Source organism: Camelus bactrianus, chromosome 25, assembly GCF_048773025.1.
Source record: "Camelus bactrianus isolate YW-2024 breed Bactrian camel chromosome 25, ASM4877302v1, whole genome shotgun sequence".
NCBI classification, from domain to species: Eukaryota; Metazoa; Chordata; class Mammalia; order Artiodactyla; family Camelidae; genus Camelus; species Camelus bactrianus.
The window spans coordinates 15,137,664-15,163,629 of NC_133563.1; the positions used below are offsets into that span (position 1 = coordinate 15,137,664).

The 25,966-nt window shown below is 36.9% G+C and overlaps 2 protein-coding genes across 3 annotated transcripts in view; both read left to right on the forward strand.

Annotated features, from left to right (window-relative positions):
- The window catches only part of EMC2 (ER membrane protein complex subunit 2), a 479,224-nt gene that overhangs the window by 373,575 nt on the left and 79,683 nt on the right, over nucleotides 1–25,966 (forward strand). For both annotated transcript variants that reach the window (XR_012502164.1, XR_012502163.1), the window contains exon 15: nucleotides 9,843–10,002. The gene's annotated coding sequence lies outside the window, so the exon portion shown is untranslated. The remainder of the gene's footprint in view (nucleotides 1–9,842; nucleotides 10,003–25,966) is intronic.
- TRHR (thyrotropin releasing hormone receptor) overlaps nucleotides 9,865–25,966 on the forward strand; it is a 152,284-nt gene continuing 136,182 nt past the window's right edge. The window contains exon 1 of the mRNA XM_074352661.1: nucleotides 9,865–10,002. The gene's annotated coding sequence lies outside the window, so the exon portion shown is untranslated. The remainder of the gene's footprint in view (nucleotides 10,003–25,966) is intronic.

Below are 25,966 nucleotides of genomic sequence, written 5' to 3' on the forward strand. Positions count from 1 at the left end.
TTGTTTATTATTGTGAGTCATGAAGTGCTGACTCATCTACACACTCAATAAACAAGATATGGACTTAATTTGAAACCTCAGCATTCACTGAATTTTTATATTTGATTGTCAGTTCCTTCAGAGATCTCAGTAGAATTCTAAGTACATACAACAACATTTATCATTTGAATAGTAAACATACTCAAGTGACTTAGTTATGGCAATTAGGTTCCTGAAATTAAATTACATTAACCTTGTGAAAATAGCAAAATTTAAATGTAATGATACAAGATTCCTTCTTAGAACTGAGTTTGATTTTTTTTTTTTTTATGTGTGTGAGATGGGTCACAAAATAAAAGGTGTAGATTCCTAAGGAAATGAAAGCTCTTGAAGGTTCAGTCACAAAGGTTTCCTCCTCTCAACTTCCCTGGAAACATGTGAGCAAGAAAAATAGACATTCCTTTCCCTTACATGCTATTCTTTGAGTTAACTCCCTGTGCTTTGCTTCCTTTAAAGGACAGTTAGGGATCTGATATTAATTTGTACTTTTATAAGTATTAAAATTCATCCTAACTCTTGACTTCTCACATTCGGTGGGGTAGTGAAGAGTTAAATGAGGAGCAGGGGAGGAAGTCCAACTAGAAATAAGGAAGAAGGTCTTAATAGTCAACAAGCGATTTTTTTTTTGTCTACTTTGGGCCTGGACAGAATAACCGAAACTATCTGTAGATGCAGGCAAGATGTGTCCCTAACTTTCTTCTCTATACAATGCAGGAAATTAACTACTTGGATTACTAATGTTCTTTTTGATGAGTCTAAACCCGCACAGTTCTCCCAATAGTTTATAACTGGAGGTTATCAGACTCAAGCTTCTTCATGTCATATTAGATCTATATTAGAAGCCATGGGATGTAGACAAAAGTAGAAAATAATCTCTAGAGATATATTTGGGGCATAAAACACATGGAAGGTAAAAATACCCACTGAGGCGCAGATCTATTTCCAAGACAAGTGTAGAAAACATTTGTAGTTTAGATAGATCTTTTGGCAAGATGTTTGGTCTAATTCTTCCTCTCAATGAGCTGTACTTGGGTCTAGATTCTTTAAGACAGTTTTATTCTTTTAATTTACAGATATTTTGTAGCTGATCTCAATAAAAGGAAACTGCTCCCAGTATAACTCTTTTTAAAATTGCCATAAATTTATAGTGAAGAGACAAGGAATCAAAATCAAACAGATGGCTAATTAAGTACAGTTTCTATGGAGAATGAAGCGCAAAGAATGTTTTTCAGAAAACAGACTACTTAATCAACCAGCTCTCTGAGTGCACCCTTAGGCTTTACAGTTAATGCCAGTATTTGATATGATCCATCAGGATATTCTGTATGACATTACTTCAAAATATCCCCAGGAACCAGTTGCCTCTGACCAGCTTTACTGCTTCTAAGCCACCATCATCTCTTACATGGATTGTTGTAATAGCCTCCGATTCTCTGCTTTTCCCCCTTTTCTCTCTCATAGTCTCACCTCAACACAAGTGTGAGAAGAGTGATTCTAAATATAAGCCAGATGATGCCATTTCTCAAACTCTGTAATGGCCATTTCACTCGCAGACTAAAAGCCAAAGTCCTTACAATGGCTGACTTAGTTTGGGTTCTTTGAAGGCAGAGCCTGAGATGAGGATTCCTGTAAAAGTGATGTACTGAAGGTGTAATCTCAAGTGCAACCTGTAAAGGAGAAAGTGAAGCAGGGGAGATTTGCTTATTATTAGAATTTAACATAAAGACCTCCAACTATAACCATACTTCTTAAAGTATTTAACATTGAATTTCACTTCCTTTAATCTTTACAAATAGGAAGGATAATTACATTGCAGTTGCACAATTTAAAAAACATTAAATTCATTTAACCATTTTCCATTTATGTTAAATTATACACTAAACATAGTAGCTTAAAAAATACTTGTCTTTTCAGCTAAACATAGTCTTCCTTCTAAAAAGGCTTACAAACTAGATTGCACAAAGACATCCTGAATAGATTTGAAAAGATTACACATGTACACGGATCAAATGTTGTCTTTCTAGAGTTTTATTTTTAAAGGGAGCATTTATTTAACACAGCTAATTTGCAGAAGTGTTTCATTAGCTTTTTGGATCCAAACTGAATAGCATTCTCCTTTTGATTCCATATTCTAATTTATCAGTAGGTTCAAAGTCTGCTCCTACCAAATACCTCCCTTTACAACCAGTAATACTTGCCAGAAATATAGCAAAACTCACTTTATCAGTTTAGAAGTATACCTCACGTATTGAGTAAAACAATCATCATTACCAACAGGTTTTTTTTTAACTATTTTTTTTTAGAAAGAACTCCAGAAGCCCACTTTAACTCTACTTGGTTCGTCTTGATGTACAATTCTAGGGGATAACCCTGGCCTGCTTATGTGCTTCAGTATAACCAGGCACACCTTAGGGGCAGATGTGTAAGGAAAGGAAGAGGACTCCTCCCCTAGGAAGCAGTATACTGATACTTCTTTTGTGCACAGAACCAAGAAGCATGTGTGCACGCACATAAACACATACACACACACCGTCCAACGCAAGTTTCCCTCTTAAACAAACTGAGTATGCCATCTTTCCCCTTTCTGACCTTTTTCCATCTCCTTTCACTTTCCACAGTTTCCTCTTTTTCCCCATTATTCCCTTATTTATGATTATATTGTTATCTTCAAGTTTTCCCCACCCCTATGACCCCCTGCCAAGAAGGTGCTTTGTGAGAAGGCATCTTCGGGTCCCTCCTTCTCCATGAAGACTTGAGGAGTCCCCTCGCTTTATTCATTCATTGATTTGGCAACTCTGGGTACAGGAGAAGCAGAGATGAACAAACCTGTGTCAGCCTCATCTAGCTCTAGTCAAACTAATTATGGATTCACATCGGTCTTTCTCTGTATATACTCTGTCCCATTGACTTCTCACAGAAACAAACGAATTTTTCCCTCATCTGAGGGATAAGGATACCATTTCATAGGAGTTCCAACAATTGTCCCAATCTCACTCAGCTAATTAAGTAGAAGAGCTGAATTAACCCAGGTCTCTCACCCCAAGCCAAAGGTCTTTGTGCTGCACTGCTGATTGCTCTGACCGACTGCCTATCCCAGTGAGTCCTCATTGCACAGTGGGGCTGCTTATGTGACGGGTCGTTAGACCTGTGTCCTAACACGCCCCAGTTTATCATAGGGTGTGGGAGCTGGTGAAATTCTTGCTTCCATCAGAGACCAAAAAATGGCAGTAATTTCCTCAATGACCAGATCTAGGTGCAGATCTCCTCATGCCTTCTGCTTCCTCCCCTATTCAGGAGTTTCATCCACTTGACATTCTGTGACCCCTTCTAGTACGCCCGCCACAGACAGAGCGAAGGTGAGCCACAGGCTCTCTGCACAAAGTGAGGAAAGCTCAGTAGTGATTCTTTGTGAATCACCAACTGCTACTTCTAATTTCAGAGTTTCAGATTTTTGTTTTATAACAAAGATGAACACTGTAAACAAGAGATAAACTTGTAAACCGAGACATACAAGTTTGATTTCTAGTGATTTTTAAGGAGGAGGCATCCTTTGTTGTTATTAAACTTAGGATTTAATACTTAGGATTTTATTATACTTATTAAGAGTAATGGGTAGAAATTTAGACCTTCCTTATGAAAAATTCCCATTTGACACCTCACAGAAGCTTCTAAAAGTATCCACAGAGTCTATAAACTCACTCTCCAAACTTCTAGTTTTCTCTACTGTATGCGTGGACTCCTCCAGACCCCTAGCAACTGCCCTCAATTCAAATTGTTATCACTTTTAGTTACTTTGGAAACCTCAGTTTTCAAGAAAATTTGGTTTGGTTTAATTTTACTCAGAAGCAACTATAGTGCTTTCTTACAGCCTTCTAAGTGCTTTGGCTGAAGTCCATTTTTATTTTTTATTTGTTACCTTGATCTTAAGAGGTATGCAACTTGACATAAAAGCAAAATTTTGGAAAGAAAAGAATAGGAAGCCCAGTAAAAAAGTTTCATGATATATTCTTTATTTTTAACTTGATATTTATGATGAGAAATATGTAAAGGCTTATTGTAAAAATAAGTTAAAAAGAAGATGACAACACAAACATATAAAGAGAAAAGGGAAAGTCCTTGGATATCATATCACTGAGACAACCTACTTCAATGCTTGGATGAATGTCCTTTTGGTTATTTATTTATTATTTTTTTTTTAAATTGAAATATAGTGGATTTACAATATTGTGTTAGTTGCAGGTATATAGCAAAGTGATTCAGTTATATATGTACTATTTTCCAGATTATTTTCCATTATAGACTATTACAAGATACTGAATATAGTTCCCTGTGCTATACAGTAAATCTTTGTTGCTTATCTATGTATAGTAGTTTGTATCTGTTAATCCCATACTTCTAATTTATCCCACTCACCTTCCCTTTCTCCTTTGGTAAGCGTGAATTTGTTTTCTGTGTCTGTGAGCCTATTTCTGTTTTCTATATAGATTCATTTTATCATTTTTTAGATTCCACATATAAGTGATATCATATTATATTTGTCTTTCTCTGTCTGACTTTACTTCACTTAGTATAATAATCTCTAGATCCATCCATGTTGCTGCAAATGACGTTATTTCATTCTTTTTTATAGCTGAGTAATATTCCATTTGTGTGTGTGTGTGTGTGTGTGTGTGTGTGTGTGTGTGTGTGTGTGTACACCACATATTCTTTATCCATTCATCTTTTGATGGACATTTAGGATCCTTCCATGTCTTGGATATTGTGAATAGTGCTGCTGTGAACATTGGGGTGCATGTATTTTTTTGAATTAGTTTTTCTCTTTTCGTTGGATATATGCTTAGGAGGGGGATTGCTGGATTACATGGCAACTCTATTTTTAGTTTTCTAAGGAACCTCCATACTTTTCTCCTCAATGGCTGCACCAATTTACATCCCTACCAACAGTGTAGGAGAGTTCCCTTTTCTCCACACCCTCTCCAGAATTTATTATTTGTAGACTTTTTGATGGTGGCCATTCTGGCCAATGTGAGGTGATACCTCATTATAGTTTTGATTTGCATTTCTCTAGTAATTAGTGATGTTGAGCATCTTTTCATGTGCCCATTGGCCATCTGTATGTCTTCTTTGGAGAAATGTATATTCAGATATTCCACCCATTTTTTGATTGGGTTGTTTGTTTTTTTGTTACTGAGTTGTATGAGCTTTTTGTGTATTTTGGAAATCAAGCCCTTGTCAGTCACATCATTTGCAAATATTTTCTCCTGGTACATAGGTTGTCTTTTCATTTTGTTTATGGTTTTCTTTGCTGTGCAAAAGCTTTTAAGTTTAATTAGGTCCCATTTGTTTATTTTTGCTATCATTTCCATTACTCTAATAGACAGATCCAAAAAAATATTGCTGTGATTTATGTCAAGAGTGTTCTGCCTGTGTTTTCCTCTAGGAGTTTTAGAGCATCTGGTCTTACATTGAAATCTTTAATCCACTTTTAGTTAATTTTTGTATATAGTGTTAGAGAATGTTGTAATTTCATTCTTCTACATGTAACTGTCCTGTTTGTCCAGCACTGCTTATTGTCTTTTCTCTATTGCATATTCTTGCCTCCTTTGCTATAGATTAATTGATGCATAAATGTGTGGGTTTATTTCTGGGCTTTCCATCCTATTCCATTGATCTATGTGCCTGTTTCTGTGCCAGCACCATACTGTTTTGATTACTGTAAGTTTCTAGTATAATTTGAAGTCTGGAGGATTATGCCTCCAGCTTTGTCCTTTCTCCTAAGGATTGCTGTGGCACTTCTGGGTCTTTTGTGGTTCTATGTAAATTTTAGTACTATTTATTCTAGTTCTGTGAAAAATGTCATGGGCATTTTGATAGGGACTGAAATAAATCTATAAATTGCTTTGGGTAGTATGGCCAAGTAAACGTCCTTTTAAGCCTCTGTGTATTTTATTGAAATGAGAGGAAATGAATAGAAATGATAAAAGTAATTAAAATATGTTGTCCAGTGGTATGTATGTACCATGCCAAGGTCAGGCCATATTAGAATTCTTGTCCTAGTGTCTATCTAGACAAAAAAACTAAAGGTCTGATTTAATTAAACTAATGGGCACACTAGGGGAATGCCAAGTTTACCCAAATTTGAAGATGCTAGCAGAAGCAAGACAGTTCTTTCTTCCACAGCTAAGAATTCTTCACCTAAACCTCAAAGATAAAAAAAAAAGGTAAAAGAAAAAACTTTTGAACCACCCATATCTGTTTACCTTGTTGGTGACACGTTGGTAAGAGGAAACAATAGTATCTAAGTGGAGGGGATAAATCAGCTTTCTGAGAGACATTGCTCCCCACCAACACCACATATAATACATAGATAATTATAGTTCAATAAATATTTGTTAAGTGGAAGAATAAACATTACTAAATAATGCAGGTGCCTGGGATAAAACAGATATCACACTCAAACAGGAAATTGAAAAGAGTTTAATAAAAGAACTATTTATAAATATGTGGGTGGGGTTAAAAAAGAACAACCAAACAAGGAACAACAACACTAGGGAGCTAGTCTCACCTCCATGCCTAAAGAAACTGGGTGAGCAGCAATGACAACTGGGGAGCTATTCCCACTCCCAGGCCTGAAGAAACAGGGGGAGCAGCAGTCACTGAAATTCAGGACACGTGTAGATTTCCTTGTAGGAGCCGTGGCCCAAGCTGGAAAGATGTAGCCAAATGAAGATGACCTCAGAGGAGGGGGTCTGTAGAGTAACTACCCTGACTTTTCTGTCCACCTGCCTGCCGATATTCTGCCAGTGCCTCCACTGACTGAAACCAACCCAAAACCAGATGGCGACAGAGCCTCCTTGATGCAGTCCTTCCAGGCCAACCTCCAAAGTATCACGTGCAGAACAGATCTAAAGAGGCAATCACAAATTATCAGCACAGATTCTTATTTTATTATTATTATTTTCAATTCGTCTAGAGATACTTTTCTTTTTCCCTGAGGAATGCTCATCATCTTGTTCTCATCATCATCCAAATGATGAGGGAAAAAAAAGAAGTAAGCACCTAGACAGTGTTGTGGCACTGCGAATACAACCATAAGCAAAAAAGAACTTATGCTAAGTCCCCATCCTGGATGAGCAGATGGTTTAGTGAGGAAGACAAACATCGTGGAGCTCCACAGATCTCCCTTTATAGAGAGAAAACTAAAAACTTTAGAATCAAACCAAAACATTGTTTGGTGACTAACCCTTTTTCATTGAGCCTCAGCTTCATCTAATAAAGGGATGCCTATTTTTTAGGATTAAAGTATAATTTAAAGACCATGTATGCAGCACACTTAATATAGATTCTGATACGCAGTAACGAAATACAACTTTAGAAATGGTAGCATCATCTTTACTCAGTTAACCAATTCAAATGCTAATCTCTCCTGGAAACACCCTCACAGACACACCCAGAGAGAATGTTTTACCTGCTATCTGGGTGTCCCTTAGCCTAGTCAATTTGACACACAAAAAATTAACCACCACAGACTGCAAAGCACCAAACAAGAACATTTGACATTTGTAAGAGGCCATAATACCTGCAGCTCTCTCTTCTCTTCACGCCACACAGTTTCTTTTCCATTTTTCCTAACATGGGAGCAGATGGTTGGTGACGAGTGTAGCTCCATGTTTCCAGGGGACCCAGAAAGTGGAGAATTCCTGTTTGGGGTTTGGGTTGTTCCAGATCACTGCATATAATCTGCACAGGGAGGGCCAGAAGTGTGTCCATGAGGAGTGTGGTCATGGAGGCAATGGCTCTTCCTCTGTTCACTGGACACAGCCCGACCCCCTCCTGAACTTTTCTACTATTGGGTTACTTATTATTAAACGAATTGTACGTAAAATCACAGCCAAAGGTCTTCTAAGTAAAAAGCAAATCATCTTTCTTATTTTTTATTAGTGGTGTTTGACCTTGTTTATGAGACTTTATGCTAGAAGCCACAAGAAAATTTAAGTTGAAGAATCAGTACAACTATGATTAAAACATGAAAACTTCAAGTTGTGAGACAGAAAAAGAAAAAAGAAAAAAACTCACCTACAATGCCTAATGAAGATAATTGTAATGACGCAAACACCAGCCTTTTTTTAACCCACTGAAAAATAAACAGATGCTTTATTTCGTTATAATAATTATAAAACAGAAATTTTTCTGCACTGATATTTTCAAAAAGAAACTTAATACTGCTGTATGTATCTTTTTAAAGATACTTGGTTGGGTGCTAGGGCCTTGTAAGATACCAGGTCTGCAATCCTCTTGGCCTTTCAGCTATGCACAGAGGGTTCCTCTCCACTAAATTTAACATTAATGAAATTTCTGACAAATGACATCAAATTTTCACAAAATTTTCAGAAATGCCTGTTAGGAATTACCTGCTGATTTGCAGTACCCAGCAAACCAGAGTCCTACACATCCTTTTTACACTTCAGTGTTCAGGCTTCTTTCTCTAGAAGGTTGGTTTTGGTTTTGTATTTTCACCTCCTCTAGGCCTCTGTGAAACAGATGATAAGCATGGAGGTGCTTGCATTCGCTGTGAACTGGTGACTGACAAGCCTCAGGCTGCGTGCGCTGAACAGCGGTAGAAGTAGGCCAGCACAGCTGAAGAAAATACGATTGCAGCTTCAGTTGTTTGGCAAGATTCTTTATTCATTTGTGAATGCACCATTCATTCATTCAACACTTTTTTTTTTCACATATGAGGGCAAAGTATTAAATTAGATACAGTGAAAAGCGGAGTTATGTGGCAGGGTACCTGCTTTTAAGAAGTTCATGTTTCTGCTAGGATAACTGAGCATGACCAAACCTTTAATTAGGTGATAGCTCAAGAGCTGTTACAGAGATCCCACTGTTTCTAAATTTTTTAAAAAAGGTTTATATGTGGGGTAGTGTCACCTGCAACATACAGTTAACTTCAGGGATTGAAGAAATGAGGCTCAAAACTTTCAAGTTCATTAAGTGTCCTTGGATATCACACATCCACATTTCCTTGCAAATCATGTCTCAGATTGTTTGCCTTACATATGCAGAGATGAATTATCAGGAAACTACCTACAATTACAAATAAATTTTTTCTTATATGTATTGTGTAGTGTGACCCAACCATGTGTTATTCCATTATATTGTCAGTATTGGATTTTGCTCCAAGGCTATGGGCATGCAGATGACATGTTCTTTTCCATTCCTTCCATAGATAATATTCAGCATTTTTTGCACAAATAACACCATTTAACCTTTCCCTTGTCAGGAATGTATGAGAACAGATTGCTATGTTCTCTTATGCTATAGGGTCGACTATTAAACTATTCGCTGTACATGGAGGTAATTTAGAAAGGGTATTTCCCCCTACTAATCTCAGAGAGGGCCCATCAAGGTCTCTGTCCATACTGCAGCCAGGCTGATGTTTATGAAAAAAAAAATTTATTCATTTTATATTGGCTTAAATGTTCTGTGTCTAAAAAACATTTCCTTCCATTTAACTTAGATCCGGACTCCCTGTTATGTACTTTTCTGGTACCCTGTATGTCCTTAGAAGCACTTACCACAATAATTATTAGATAATTAATTGTTAATTCTTTTTTTTTTTTTTTTTTTTTTTTTTGGCTAGAGTCCATCACCACTGCTCCCTGGGGATAGAAACCCAGCCCATCTTCCCTACCACTTTGTAACCCTTCAATCTCTCTCACCCCCAACATATGAGCATCTCTCATGAGCTCAATTGACTGATGAATTTCACTTGTTTTCTCTTTCTCTTCCTGTCCTTTCAGAATTGATGGTCACAAGGGATAATGTGGCTAGCATGGAGGCATCAGGACCACTCAGGACACATCTGTGCACTGAAACGCACTCTGCACTGCACCATCATGAGACGAAAAATGAAACAGTTTGGAGAGATGGAGAACAACAAACTGGGGAACAAGTTAGAAGGTAGGGAAGTATGTACATTTCTCACAGAGGAAAGAATCATTATCCCAGCAGTGTTCCTGTAACTGGGGCAACGCGCACCAGTCATAAGTGGCAGAAGGTACAAACGGAAACTCCTGCTAAGACCTCTGTGGTATCCAACCACAGCTCTGCCTCCAGGCCACAGCAGAACAATAGTCTGATTGTCAAAGCATCCAAGAAACTCTCTCATAGTTTTCCCACATCCCTTATAAAAGAGCATTAGTCTTTCATCAAGAACATTTTTGATCAGTCTGTTTTCTCATGCTCAATTCCTGAGTGGTCTCTTCATTTATGTTTTTATCTTTCCCTCACTTTCTTCTTCAAGACCAAAAGCAATTCTGGTGAACTCTACAAAATATATTTTAGGCTATATGCTCACTTTCTCTTTCTAAAAATTATATTGTCTAGCTGTGATTAGCTTTCTGTTATTTCCATATATATTTTTTTCCTTTTCCTTTCCGATGTTTAACGGTTGAACCTAGAATGACTCCTCTTACCTCCCTTTCTGTTGCCTCAGCCTTTCTGCAGTACCCAGTGCTAGCCAGAAGATGTCAGTCTTACAATGCAAATTGATTCTTTGTCCTTCTAAATAGCCTAAAAACAAGTCAACTTGAGATACCTTGAAACCCCTTAAAATCCAAATAACAAGCATACAGTTCTATGCACTAGGACACTCTTTATGGTACTTAAACACTATTTGGGATTTACAAAGATGTAATCAGTAGGCAGTTTCCATTCACAGACCTTTTCTAAATAGCTGAAACCAAACCAGTGTTGAGATTAAAGAACTGTGGAGTCAGAAGGGCCTCAGAACATTCTACCCTCTCTTCATGAGTTTCTTCTATTCAAGAATGGAATGTGATTTCTTATTGCAAACCCATTCCCCTATTTATACATTCATTTATTCATCATTTTTTTAATAGAATGTATTCTTTACATTTGGCAATGAGATATTTGCTAAGGATCCAAATGTTAAAAAGGCAAGATAGACACAATCCTTGTCCTCTGTTATGGGTTGAATTGTGCCACTCACCCCCCACAAAATACAGTGAAGTTTCCCAGTACCTCAGAATGTGGACTTACTTGGAAATAGAGTCATTGCAGATGTAACTAGTTAAGAAGATGAGGTGGAGGGTGGGCACGTAATACAATATGACTGGTTTCCTTATGAGCAAAGGATAGACACACACAGAAAAAGGATGATCATGTGACAATGGAAGAATAGATTGGAGTGATGCATCTCCAAGCCAAGAATGCAAAGGATTTCTGGCAAGCATCAGAAGCTAGACATGGCAAGAAAAGAATCTCCTGTAAATAGGTTTCAGAGAACCCTGCTGACACCTTGATTTTAAACCTCTAGCCTCCAGAACTAGGCGATAATAAATTTCTGTTGTGTTAAGCAACCCAGTTGGTGGTACTTTGTTATGACAGCCCTAGGAAACTGATGCTCCCATAAAAAGTTTATACACCACAAACAAGTAAATCTAATACAGCGTAATAAATACTATTATAATTGAAGTATGGGATATGATGGGAGAGTACAAGAGAAATGCCCATCCAAGGAGATCAGAGGAAGGATTTCTGGAGGACGTGACCCCCATTTCAAAAACCAACAAACAAAAAAGATGTCAAGAACACACCCAAGTCAATTATTGTGAGGCAGTAGAGCCATTTTATAAATGGAAAATAGTACCTAATTCTCTCATCTACCTACAGCTCAAAACTTTGGTCAACAATCAAAATATTATTAGACATGAATCTCAACTCAGATGTTCTGAGACTCTGATTGTACCAGATTTTATTTGTAATCATTCTCATGCTCCTATATTATGTAACTAAGACAAAAATAAACCCCTTTCATACCTTTAGTGACTGGAACAACCAGTTTGTATTAGAACCCTTCCAATTCCATGAAGCCTTCATCTTCCCTCCCTCTTCCTTCTGAACCCTGCCCTGTGCCCTTACTCCTCCCCCATCAGTGCTTTGGGCTCCTTCTATCCTCTCTGCTTTTTCTTTGCATCTGATTTGACTGAATATCTGCTGATTGACTTCCACTACTTCTTCATTGCACATGCATTTTCTAGAACCTCTCATGGGCCCACCAGAGTTTCTGTTTACCACCACTCTAGTCCGTTCCAAGATCACCATCTTCCCTCCAAGCCTCTATATTAGTCAAGGTTCTCCAGAGAAACAGAACCGATCAGAATTGTCTCACATGGTTATGAAGGAGACTGAGAAGCCCTACGTTGCCTTCTGCAAGCTGGAGGCCCAGGAAAGGTGGTGGTGAAATTCAGTCTGAGTCCAAATGCCTAGGAACCAGGGAGGCCAATGAAATTAAATCCCAGCTGGGGGGCAGGAGAAAATGAGATAAGATGTTCCAGCTCCAGCGGTGAGGCAGTAAAAGAAAAGAGTGAAACCTTCCTTCCTCCACTTTTTGTTCTATTCAGGCCCTCAAAGAACTGCATGTTGCCCATGCACACTAGGGAGGACAATTACTTGCTGAGTTTACCATTTTAAATGCTAATCTCATCAAGAAATACCCTCATAGACACACCCAGAATAGCGTTGAATCTAGGCTCACCATGGCCAATCAAGTGGACATACAAAATTAACCATCACAGCTTCTAAGTCTTTCTGGGACTTTTCATTATGTGTGTCACTCAGCTGTCCCTGTTACACTTTTCAGGAGACTGATTTGAGGAAGCATCCCAGTGTAGGGTCACCCTGTGCAGGATTACCCAGTGCATCTCTCAGAGCCCTTTTCTTCAGCACATTTCTGAGGCATTGAGGGAGGAAACATGTCCACAAGCTCTCCCTTAGAGTAGGTCAGTTGATTCTTTAGGTCGTAATTTTGTTGACCTAAAACAGATAGACTGCTAGTTATTTCTCTGGCAAAACTGGGTTTATTTTGGGATTGTCAAAGAATTGCAATTCAGGGTTTGCAACTATGGCAAGCCACGTGCAAGTCCCTGCACAACAAGGGAAATAAAACTCTTTTATAGAGGGTAACAAAGAAAGTTAGGAGGGCTATAGTAAACAAAGAGTGTGTGGCTTTTCATTGGCTGAGTTGTTGCCAGGAAAGGAATCTTTTTTCTTCCTATTGGACGCTGCTATCATCACAGGACATGAAAGCTCACCCTTCTGGTCTCCAGACTCTATTTAATTGAGATTTCCTTTTATTAATCCTTTACATTTCTCCCTTTTATCAAGATCTGTGTCTGAAAACATCCCTGGATTGTATTTTGGATAAATGTGACAAGTGATAGAGGCATTTTTTGCAGCCTTGTGATCTTTCCCCAGCAATATCGATACATGAATCCATCCTTTTGTCAGTAGCCCAATGGTTTCATGCGTGTGCAGTCATGAGGAGTAGGAATTTGAGAGTTTCTGGTACAACTTGGTTGTTGTCCAGTCTGAATCAGAGCTTTCTCTTTTTATCAAACCAACAATTACTGAATTTTCAATCTTGTTTTTTTTTTTTTTCCTGAGGCCAGTTTTTGGGCTTCTCTAGCCAATTTTTATAAGTTATAATTTGGGGAAATAAACCTTTGGACCAGGACAGAGGCATGGCTGTCGTTGGTTCCCTAAAGGGCAGCATTCTTTGCAAAATATTAGCAAGATGATATCTCTTAGCTTCCAGAGTCAAGTTTAGAATGCCCCAGAATATTAATAATAGCTATAGCTGCAGGTAAAAGTATTGCATCCAATAATTCCTAAACATAGGGGCCATTTTAAATTTTATTTCCCTAGAAGTAAGGAAGTCATGTTGCTTCTACAACATTCCAAAATTGTGAGCTACTCTGAAAGCATATCTACTATCAGTATAAACACTGGCAGCTTTGTCCTTGGTTAAAGTACAAGCCCATGTAATAGCATGTAATTCAGCCTGTAGGGCTGAAGTTGCCATAGATAAAGATGCTGCTCAACAATATCAAAAGGAATTGCAGTAGCATATCCAGCACCATGTTTGCCATTGTCACCTTTTAAACAAGAACCATCAGTGAACCATGAAGTCAGCATTACTCAGAGAGATTTCCTGCACATCATAATGAGGAGGAGTCAGGAGGTGATCTACCAGTGTTGAGTAGTCATGAGGGGCTTCGTTGGTGACGGAGGGGAGGGGAGTAATAGGGATAAGGTTGTTACAACTTAAAAGAGTTATGTGAGGAGCAGTTAACAAAAGGACTTCGTAGGAAGTAAGGCAGCTGACTGAGAAATGTTGAGTGTGATGAGAAATAAGAACTTGTACTGCGTGAGGTGCAAAAATGCTCAAAGGAATTCCCACAATGATTTTTCTCGGTAGTCTTAACTAAACGGGCAGTGGTAGTAATGTCTCTAAAGCAAGAGGAGTATCCTATGCCACAAGGGCCAATTGCTGGCTATAATAACCTGTGGGCAAAAGTGGGCCCATGTTTTTGAGTGAGTACCCCAAGGCATTCTCTTCCTTTCCATATACAAAAAGGAAAAAGGGAATCTGATAATTGGGATACCCAAGAGCAGATGGGTCCATCAAACTCTCGTTCAAGGTCTTGAAGGATATTGCTATTCAGATCGTCCCATAAAATTAGGTCAGAAATGTTACTGTTTAGTTAAACATACAGAGATTTAGCCATAAGAGAGAAATTTGGAATCCAATTTTGGCAATAACCAACTAGTCCCCCAACACCCCCAGTTGGTGCTTAGTTTTGTGTTTGGGGAAACTTAGGACACCATGGAGTTTCTCTGGATCCTGGTGTAGCCCTTGTTCTGATAATCAGATGCCCTAAAACAAGACCTGGGTTTTGTCAAACTGCAAGTTTTCCTTGGTGACTTAATGTCCCTTTACGGCTAAAAGCTTTAGCAAGTGGAAGCAGTCTTCCTATGAGGAGGCTCGTAAAGGAGAGCAAAGAACCAAATCACCCACATATTGCAACAAAGTAGAATCTCTAGAGAATTTTACATCATCCAGATCAGCCTTCTGGATTTGTGACAGATAAGAATGACCCTCAGTAAAACCCTGAAGCATGCAGGTGAATTGTTTTTACTCCCTAGTGAAAGCAAAAAGATAACTGGCTAGCTTCATCAACTGGACTATGAAAGAATGTGTTGCATAAATCAATTACAGTAAAGAATTTGCTTTCAGTGGGAATGGATGTTAGTGCCACATGAGGATTAGGAACAAGAGAGTGCCAAGGATAACATGTTGTTTATTGCTCAGAGGTCCTAGACAAATTTGACCTTCTACCATTAGGTTTTCTGACTGGTAAAATTGGAGTATTACAGGAACCGTTACAAAAGATAATAAGACCATGACCCTTATAATCTTCTATTATGGGCTTTATACCTCTTAGGGCTTCTTTATTTGTAGGATATTGATTGAGTCTGGAAAGAGGTTCTGAGGGATATGTTAGACACTTAATGGGAGTATGCTGTGAATTTTACCAATATCAGTTGGAGATTTTGCCCATGAGGAGGGTAGTACCTGATTCAATGGGGACAAATAATCAGTGTTTTCAGAGTCAGTTCTAGTATTGTCAGAGATGAAACAAATAAAAAGATATCAAAGGGTCTTTGAATTTACCTGGTTGGTTACTTTGAAGACTAGTGTCAACTTCTAGAATTACTTGCCTCTTTTGGGAAGAAGAAATTCCAGCATGGTACTACTCTAAGAAGTCTTGGCTTAGTAAATGGGTAGAGGCAAAGGAACTAAGAGGAAAAGGAAATGTATCTTTCAACGGGCTTAAACAAAAGGTAATAGGTTCAGAGACAGGAATCTCTTAAGTTTCATTAGCGATCCCCACTACTTGAACTGTTTCAGTACTTTGAGGAGCTGCCTTATAGTAGTGGGGTTAACACCACTGGAAGAGAATGTTTCTCCAAGCTGATTAAGAGGAATAATTGGGAAGAGCCCCTGTAGTTCCTCATCCCCATCAATGGGAACTGGGAGGACATTGGAAAAGCTGGTTAGAGGGCTCAAGGTGCCTGAAGTGCGTAAGTTTGTAACAATCTCTTTTCCAATGCCTTGGCTCCCTGTAGTAATATCAGAAGCTAGGAAAGTTTTGATTTTGTTTAGGGGCTTTCATTAGCTTCAACTGAGTCTTCCTTTTAGGTGACTTGTCTAGAAAGCAAGAGAGTTGGCTTGCCAGATTAAATCTGGAGTGGATGTAGTTTCCCATTCCATCCTGATCCTTTTTACTAGAAGAAAACGGTCATAATTCAACCTATTAATAAATAGACAGTTAAAAACTACCTGAGTGGGATCAACATCTAGAGGAAGACCAGAATTTTCTTTAAAAATAATCTGAAGTCGATTGTATTGGTCATGAACAGGTTTATCAGATTTTTATTAAAACCTGAATTTTGTTCCAATCATCAGGCTCTGGAAAAGCCGCAGGAATTGCTTGATGAGGTCACCTAGCAAATGCAGAGCCTGGTCAAATAAGTTAGCAGGCTGGTCTCCCAGTTGTAATTCTAAAGACCTTTCAGAATTTTCCCAATTAGCAATTTTCATCCAGTTCTGGGTCTGGCTTTCACTGACAAGCATATGGACTAGCTGCTACAAGTAAGAGAAACCAGGTTGATGAGTTTAAATGATTATTAAATTCCTCAGCATATCTGTGAGGATCTTCACTTACTTTGGGAAAATCTTTGACTACCACTTGCTTTAGCTCAGGGATTATAAGAAAGTAAGGGTTTAGACTCTGGGTTCTCAGAAGGCTTGATTTTAAAGGGACAGGTTCTGATTAAGTTCAGAGGAAAAGGGATGTTAAGTAAGAGAATTCATACAGGGAACTCAGGGTACAGGGGCATAGGTAGCGCAGAAGGAGAAAGGAAGATGGCAACCAGAGGAGGGGCCTGAGACGAAGAAGCCAAAGAAGAGGAGCACAAGGCTTCAGAAGCCATTTTATCTTTTTGTGATTGTTTGTTTGCCTCAGCTAGCCTTAAAATCTTATTTTGCAGAGAGTCAATTTTAGGCTCCTGATAACGTTGGAAGCTCAAAATACCAATCAAGACAGGTATTTCATTCCATTCTGGAAATTTTAGAGCTGTGGTGGTCCAATTCAGTTTTAAGGAAAGTAAGATTGAGGATTTCAAAAGTTCTCCATAATGGCCATTGGTCAGGTCAGTCTGTTTAGCTAGAAATGCCCATGAGGAAGAACTGTGGTTTTTAAACACCAAATGGCTGGAGTCTCTGTAGAGACACTGCCCTAAAAATATTTAGTCTCTGTAGAGACACTGCCCTAAAAATATTTCTCAGAAGTTTTTCTTTGGAGTGAATGACTACTTTTTTTTTAACAACTTGAACAGCTCAAACAGCTTGCAGCTCAAACAACTCAAGTAGCTTAAATAGCTCAGATAGCTCAAACAGCTTGCCATTCAGACAGCTTAAACACTTCAAATATCTCAACCAGCCCACAGGCTTAATACCAGGCAGTTCTAAGAAAACAGCTTTGTCCTGGAGGAGTCAAGCCAAAGGATTCTCAGTTCAGTTCCTATAGAAGGATATTCCTAAGGAGTGAGCTGAAGGCTAAACTAGTACAGTTCCAATTAAACAGCCCCTGTTCCTGAAGGAATGGCCCAAAGACTGAACCAGTTCCAATTGGAATGGTCTGATTTCAAATCAGACTGAAGTGCCAAATGAGTAGTTGCATACAGAACAAGGCCTTAACCAGAAAGAGTGAAACCTTAAAATAAATCCTGAATAAAATCTGGAGAGCTTCAAAATATAAAGAGGGTAGAAGCTCAGATCTAGGAGAAATATCTACCTTCAAACTCCAGGGTTGGCAAGAAAAGCAGTGAGTGACAATGAGCTCAATGTGGGTACCACACTTGTGTACTCACCATCCCTGGATCCATCAGGGGTCTTCTGTGGCTCCCTGTATGGGTTGCCAAAATGTTGACCTAAAACAAATAGACTGCCAGATAGTTCTCCATCAAAAAACATGGGTTTATTCAAGATCAGAAAATAATTGCATCTTGGGGTCTACAACTGGAGAGCCACGTGGAAGTCCCTGAACAGCCACGGAAAAAGAACTTTTACAGAAAGGAAGAGGAAGTTGGGAGGGCTGTAGTAAGCAGAGTCCATGGCTTTTCATCAGCTGAGTCCCTCCCAGGAAAGAAAAGGAGTCTTTTTTCTTCCTGTTGTTCTCTGCTATCATTACAGAGCATGAGAACTCCACTTTCTGCTCTGCTGACTCTGTTTAATTGATGTTTCTGCTTATTAATTTTTTACAATTTCAGTGGTTATTATGGTGCTACTGTTGCTCTCAGTTCAAGAACTCTGGACCCAAACGTGATTTGGGTTGGGGAAATAATGTAAGGAGCCACAATATCTTCTTTTTTAGAGCTTTTCATAGCCCTTAGTGACCTTCAGGAAAACCGGGAGGCTGCAAACCAGATATGACTTCTTGGGCACTGTGAAAATGCAGTCCACAGTGAATTATACACATACAGTCATCCCTTGGTATTCACAAGGAATTGGTTCCAGGATGCCTGTGGATTCTGAAATCCCTGGAAGCTCAAGGTCCTTACATGAAGTGGCGTAGTGTGTGCATATAACCCATGCACATCCTCCCGTATGCTTTAAGCCATCTCTAGATTTCTTATAATACCTAATTCAATGTAAACGCTATGTAAATAGTTGTAAATACAAAGTAAATGCTATGTAAATAGTTACCAGTTTGTGGCAAATTCAAGTTTTACTTTTTGAAACTTTTTGAAATTTTTTTTCAAATATTTTCAATCCACAATTGGTTAAATTTGCAGATATAAAACGGATAGATATGGAAGGCCAATTGAACTGCTTCTCCTTCCCCTCATCCCAGAAATGGAAAGCTACTAATAATGGCTTTTCTTATGTTTTAATTATCATACTGAAGAAAACAAAAATAATGATTAGGTAAGTGATGAGGGAAACAAAGCAATTATACATCCATTTGTAAAACAATTATGAAGACTTTGTAGCAACTTGGAAAATATTTTTGATATACAACTATGAGGAAAAAAAAACAATTAATAAACAGGTAAGATTTTTATAAAAGAAAGCAAAATACTTTGCTGCCACAAATGGTGTAATCCATAAATTTCATTTTAAAAACCCACAGGGAAATTACTTATAATCCCATCATCTTAAAAATTAAATGTTTTCACTTTTTCTTTGTCATTTTTGGCTCATTATGCACTTACTGTATTCTCTAGCTAAAAATTATTTTGATCATTTGGCAGATCTTTATTAAGGGCCCTATAATATACACTAGGAAGATAGTAATGAAATATCTAGAGAAGTGTAACTCCTCCAAGGTCCTCTTGTTAAGAAAAACATTTAGGAGAATTCCCTTTGTGAGGACTTCTTGATCCTACCCTCAGATCAATAGGGTGTTTCCTCCTTTGTGTATATCACTATAGGAGCATTTCAATTTATATTGTAATGATTGTTTACTGTACTTCTCTCTAGATAGATTCTGAGTGTACTGAAAACAAAAACTGTTCTTTTTGTTGTTGTTGTAAGCCCTGAGCCTAAAAATATACCCAGTTTATAATAGAGAATAAGTGATAGAGGAAAGGGAGAGAAAATGTAGAGACAGAAAGAAAGGCAGGAAGAGAAGAAGAAGGATGTGAGAGATCAGTGATGATAGGAAATAAATTAGTTCAATATATACAGATATGGTTTGACTATAGCACGGGGAACAGCAGCTTCAAAACATCAAAAAAGCAATTCTACTTGGCTTGCAAGGAGGTGATATCCATGCCCTTGGTTTCGTTAACTTGATGCTTGTTAAACTAAACAGTCAACCTTATTATCCTACATTGTAAATTATATTTATTTTATGATCCATCTTTAGCCAGAATAATACAAGTAGTGGAGATCATTATGGGAATTTAACTACCTCTTATGATTAGGAAGAGAGATGTTTTGAAGATAATGTTTGCCTCTTAGAATAATAAAACTGCACATGTTTTTCCTTACTAGTTTGGAGCAAATAGAAAATATGGTATGGATTTTTGTTTGTGGTTTAAGATTTCTCAAACTTGGGTTTTGGTAACTATTGATTTACTAAGATTACACATTCAAGGAGTTATATACATTGTCTCTGTCTCTCTCCATCTCTGTTTCTCTGTCTCTGTCTCTCTCTTCTCTTTCACCCCATCTCACTTAACCCTCTCTCACACACAGGTTACCTCAGTGTCAGAGGGAAAATTACTTTCTTTGTCAGGCTTCCCAAGAAATTCATAATAAGGATTCAAAATCCCTTCCACTGTGTGTGTGTGTGTGTGTGTGTGTGTGTGTGTGTGTGTGTGTGTGTATTTTATAGATCACTAAATGTTTACTCTCAAACTTAAAGGATGGTTTACATTTTCTATTCTTTTGGTAAAAGCAATATTGTTTGGTCCTTGCCTGTGATGATGATATATGATTTTCGTAATAAATGCATTCTTTTGAGACTCTTCTAACTGGATGTTAGATGTTTAAAGGTTCCCATGATTTTATAGTCTTTGAACTTGTGTGAAGTCAACTATTCATTCATTTATTCATCCATTAATTCTATTCTTCATGGAGCAAACACATACATGTTGGATGCCTACGTACACAGCTGAGACTAGCATAAGTCACAGATATAAGTATTAACAAGATAAGACCATTTGCTCTTATGTATCTCACAATTAGAAGGAAAGAAAAAGTAAGTAAAGTCAACTGATAATTACAAAAGAGAAGCATATACAAGATGGTACAGAAGAGAGAAGAACAGAGGGTCTGCTTCTACCTGTGAAGATAAGAGATGGTATTGGTGAAGCTCTTCTGTTAAATCCAGACCCTAAACATATAATGAATTCATTGAGAAGTTTAGCAGGTGAATCATCTACCTTAAGGGAGTTAGAAGAACAAAGTTCCTTTCATGTATAAGTATGATTAGTGTAAAGACAAATGTGAAGAGACGGCTTAGATTGTCAGAAAAGACCCCAGAGATTAAAAAAAATAATAAACAAGATATATTCATCTAAATGATACAGAAAGAAATCTGTTTTGAGTTTGATTTGTTGCCACGTTTTGTGAAATCATGTACCTGTCTCCCCATATCTTCCCCCAGGTTTGGGAAATTTGGCCATTATTTCCTTAAATAAGCGTCCTCCCCTTCTCTCTCTCCTCCTTCTGGCACTCCCATGATGGGAATATTGTTTCAATTGATGGTATTCCTTATATTTGTAGGCTTTATTCATTCTTTTATTAGTTTTCCTTCTCTGACTTGATAATTTCAAATGACCAGTTTCAAAGCTCACAGGTTCCTACTTCTGCTTGATCACGTCTTCTATTGATGTTCTCCATTGCATTTTTAAATTTCATTTAAGGTATTCTTCAGTTCTAGAATTTCTGTTTGGTCCTTTCTTAAGAATCTCTCTATTGAACTTCTCATTTTGTTCATGTATTGTTTTCCTGGTTTTGTTGCTTGTTTCTCTGTGTTCTCTGGTATCTCACTGAGCTTCTTTAAATAAATTGTTTTGAATTCTATGTCAGGCAATTTAAAGATCTCCATTTCTTTGGAGGCAGTTACTGGAAAATTACTGTGTTCTCCTAGTGGTATCATGTTTCTTTGATTTTTTATGTTTCTTGTATCCTTCTGTTGATGTTTGTGCATTTGATGGAACAGTCACCTTTGCACCACTGAGAGGCAGTTGTCTCTATTTTATAAATAAGAACCTGAGGCTCATACAAATAAAAAAGCTGAGTTACATCTCAATCTCAGGTCACTCTAATTGCCTCCCTCAGTAAAATAACAAGAAGCTATGTCCAAAGTCAGGAAGCCTCTTCATAATCCAAAACATTGTTGAATTTATTTATGAAGTCATTGAATTTATAATTCATAAATTAACTTTTAATTTAGTATGTATAAAATGAGAACATTAGCACAAATAATAAAAACAATCTTAATGTAAACGTGTCTAAGATAAAAATCATTGAAAAACTGTGGAGACTTGGAAAAGAATATAATTAATATACATTGGAAAAGAATATAATTGATATTACAAAAAGCAAGCAATTATTCCTGCCTCATATTATAACCATGAGTACAAACCAGAGCTAAATGCCAAACGGAGTAACATCCCATTGCAAACCAAAAGAATAGTTTTTCTTTTTCTACCACTCACATTAAAAGTAAAAATGAGTATAAATATAACTTGCAGTGATGAGTGCTTACGGATTCTTTCTTATACATGGAATGAGCAGTCATCTTGATAAATATCTAGAGTTAGATTACACTTGAGAAGTACTTCTTATTCAAGAAAAAGAAAAGAAAGAAAGAAAGAAAGAAAGAAAGAAAGAAAGAAAGAAAGAAAGAAAGAAAGAAAGAAAGAAAGGGGGAGGAAAGAAAGGGGGAGGAAAGAGGAAGGAAAGAGGGAGGAAGGAAAGAAGTAAGAAAGAAAGAAGGAAAGAAGGGAAGAAGTAAGAAAGAAAGAAGGAAAGAAGGGAAAAGGAAAGAAAAAAAGAAAGGTTTCAAATTGTCATCAGCTTTTTTTTTAACTTTTTTTTATTGAATGATAGTCATTTTACAATGTTGTGTCAAATTCCAGTGTAGAGCACAACTTTTCAGTTATACATGAACACACATATATTCATTGTCACATTTTATTTTCACTGTGAGCTACCACAAGATCTTGTTTATATTTCCCTGTGCTATACGGTATAATCTTGTTTATCTATTCTGCATTTTGAAATCCTAGTCTGTCCCTTCGCACCCCTCGCCCCACTGGCAACCACAAGTTTGTATTCTGTGTCTATGAGTCTGTTTCTGTTTTGTATTTATGTTTGGTTTGGTTTGGTTTGGTTTGGTTTGGTTTTTTCAGCTTCCACATATGAGTGATATCATATGGTATTTTTCTTTCTCTTTCTGGCTTACTTCACTTAGAATGACATTCTCCAGGAACATCCATGTTGCTGCAAATGATGTTATGTTGTTGGTTTTTATGGCTGACTAGTATTCCATGGTATAAATATACCACAACTTTATCCAGTCATCTGCTAATGGACATTTAGGCTGTTTCCATGTCTTGGCTATTGTAAATAGTGCTGCTATGAACATTGGGGTGCAGGTGTCATTTTGAAGTAGGGTTCCTTCCAGATATATGCCCAGGAGCAGGATTCCTGGGTCATATGTGTCATCAGCTTTTAATCCTAAATAACACTATACAGGGAGCATCTTCCAGTTTGTTCTATTCAGATCCTCCTCTTGTGTCAGCTATTCAAGAACATCAACAATACTTGTATGCATCGTGGAGGACTTTTCAGATGGTAAAATGCGTTTAAATTACACAAACCTACAAAAATGTTGACTCACTATGTTTTACACCTGAAATTAATGTAACATTCTGAATCAACTATACTTAAATAAAAAAAATTTTTTTTCAAGATTGGAAAAAAAAAAATAACCTTTTTGAAGTCCCTAATAAATTTGAGCAGCTGTCCTATATGGTGCAAACACAAAGTTCAACAAAGCATGGTGTCTGCTCTCAAGAAACTTGTGATCTGATGAAAAATACCTCAAATAGAGCTGAATGTGATCTGATTAGTCTGCATACAGTTTGCTCATCTAAGTGAAGGTTTTTTTATGGGGCCATTTATTCTCTGAGGTTCCTGTTGGGCAAAAGTCTTAATGGAATAAGACTAGGACAATATCCCAAGGCTATTTGGATGTTTATTGTCAATTGTTATCACATTGTTTCTTCCCTCAGGCTAAAGGAATGTAATGCATTGTATGATCTCAATCACCTAAATACAAACATGTATAGAAAAACAATTGAGGAAATACCCCAAGTACTACCAAAGTTATTTCTGGGTATCACACAGATTGAAAAAAGCCTATTCCTGTATTCTCAATTTCATAACCAGATTACATCAAATATGATTTTAATAATATCTGGCCTCAAAAATATAACATAAATAATTGAGACTTAGCACAAATAATTGAGACTAGAGGCAGGGAAAGCAAAGTTTTAACTCTGTCCTTGCAAATTAATAGTTGTGTGATTTTCATCAATTTACCTTTCTAAGCCTCCTTTTCTTTGAATTTTAAATGAAGAAAATAATATCTAGAGCAGGGTTTTGTGAGGATTAGATGAGATTATACATATGATATGATCAGAAATATTTAATGGAAATTATTAGAATTCTCTCATTCTTTACCATGAAAAGAGCATGAATTCTAAAGAAGAGTCTTTAGCTTTGTTTATCAGTGTCACAAAGATGCAAATAATTTATATTCCAAGCAAGATTGTTTTGAGAGTAAAAAGGGACACTAAAATCAATTAAAACTATATAATTAAAAAATATATATTGACCAACAAATTGGTTTATTTTAACTGGCCTATAAAACAGTTCTATTCAAAACTAGTTTCAAACATTAAATTTTTTTCTAAAATAAGAATTTTAAACTCTTCAAAATAAGAATTTTTAAAATGTACATAAAATACAATGTAAAATAAAGCAAAAAAATTTTTTAAGTTCTTTCATAATGATTATCTTACAAAGAGAATATAAGCAGAATAATTGTGTACACACTCATGTACTCTAATCAGTTTCTCAGTTGAGCTCATTTTTAACACTATTACTGGTATTTTTGGAAAACTATATTTTTTCCATATGGTATAGTTATTTTTATAATTTTAATTTCCTGCAATATTTTTAAAATTTAGGATTAATTTTAGGATTAATCAGTTCAATACTCTTGTCTCTTCTTTGTAAAACTGTTGCCGCAAAACCAGCCTCTTGCACCTGGAAAGCCAGATTGAGACTCAGAGGCAGAGTTTTGGGAGAAAAAGAACAGCTTTATTGCTTTGCCAGGCAAAGGGGAGCCACAGCAGGCTAATGCCTTAGAGACTATGAATCAATCCCCTTTGGGGTTGGGGTCTTGAGGTTTTATAAAAAAAACTAGATGGGACAGAAAAGGTGATAACAATCAGGGCATTTTACAGGGTGCTACATTCCACTTAGCCTCTGTGATCTTCCTGGCTTCAAGGAGGGACTTCAGAGGGTCTGTCCATTCTTCTGAGATTATCAGCCCGTTACCTCCTTCCTGGTTAAACCTATTGGATGTTGTTTAGCATAAAAGCAGTAAGGGAGAGAAAGCAAAATGCAGGATTTCTTAGAAAGAATCAGCAAACAGCTTTAGCATCAGGGAAGTTAGTTTCCTAATCCTTCAAAACAAATTTTCAGTTGAGAAAAACCTCTTTCTATTAGTGCTGCATTACCCAATAAGCTAAGGCAAATCCTGCTGAATGGAGAAAATTCTGTTATTTTTTTACTGTGTAAATATTTTAGCCCAAATATTTTCATAGATATTATCTTTTTTCCTCCATTTAAAGTCTCTTTCCTCAACAAATTTTCTATAGGATAAAACCTGAGAAGTAAATTGTCATGATTTATGATTCTCTTCAATGTTTCACAAAATAAATATGATGTAAAATAACAGGCCTTATCAATTTAATTTCATTTTGATACAAAATATACATATATCCAGTTAAAAATAGAATCCATTAAAAGATTCTTCCAAGTTGAGATATTCAAAAGGGCAATTTTTGAATTTCAAAATTAAAGCTTGTACGTTGAGCTCTAAAAAGTTAATTTATTCAGTTTCTCTCTTGCTTTCACAATGATAAATTTCAATATCTTCCTGCTTGCAAGCTTTGTTTTCAATAATTGTAATCACTAAAAGCTTCAGACACTGGACTTTTGGGCACTCCATTTATGAACAAGTTGATTAAAATTTTCTAACTATTTCAGAACAAAATGCAGTTAGAATTTAGCGAAGTCATTGTAGGACACAAGTTAATATGTAAAAAATGTATTCAGATGTTCAAACATAAAATGTGATTGATATTGGATACAAGGAGAGAATACTATAAGCCATACTCTTACACTTTTTGTATTAAACATTAGTTTTATTAAAATAAAATTTTTAGCTTCAGTTCTCTTACT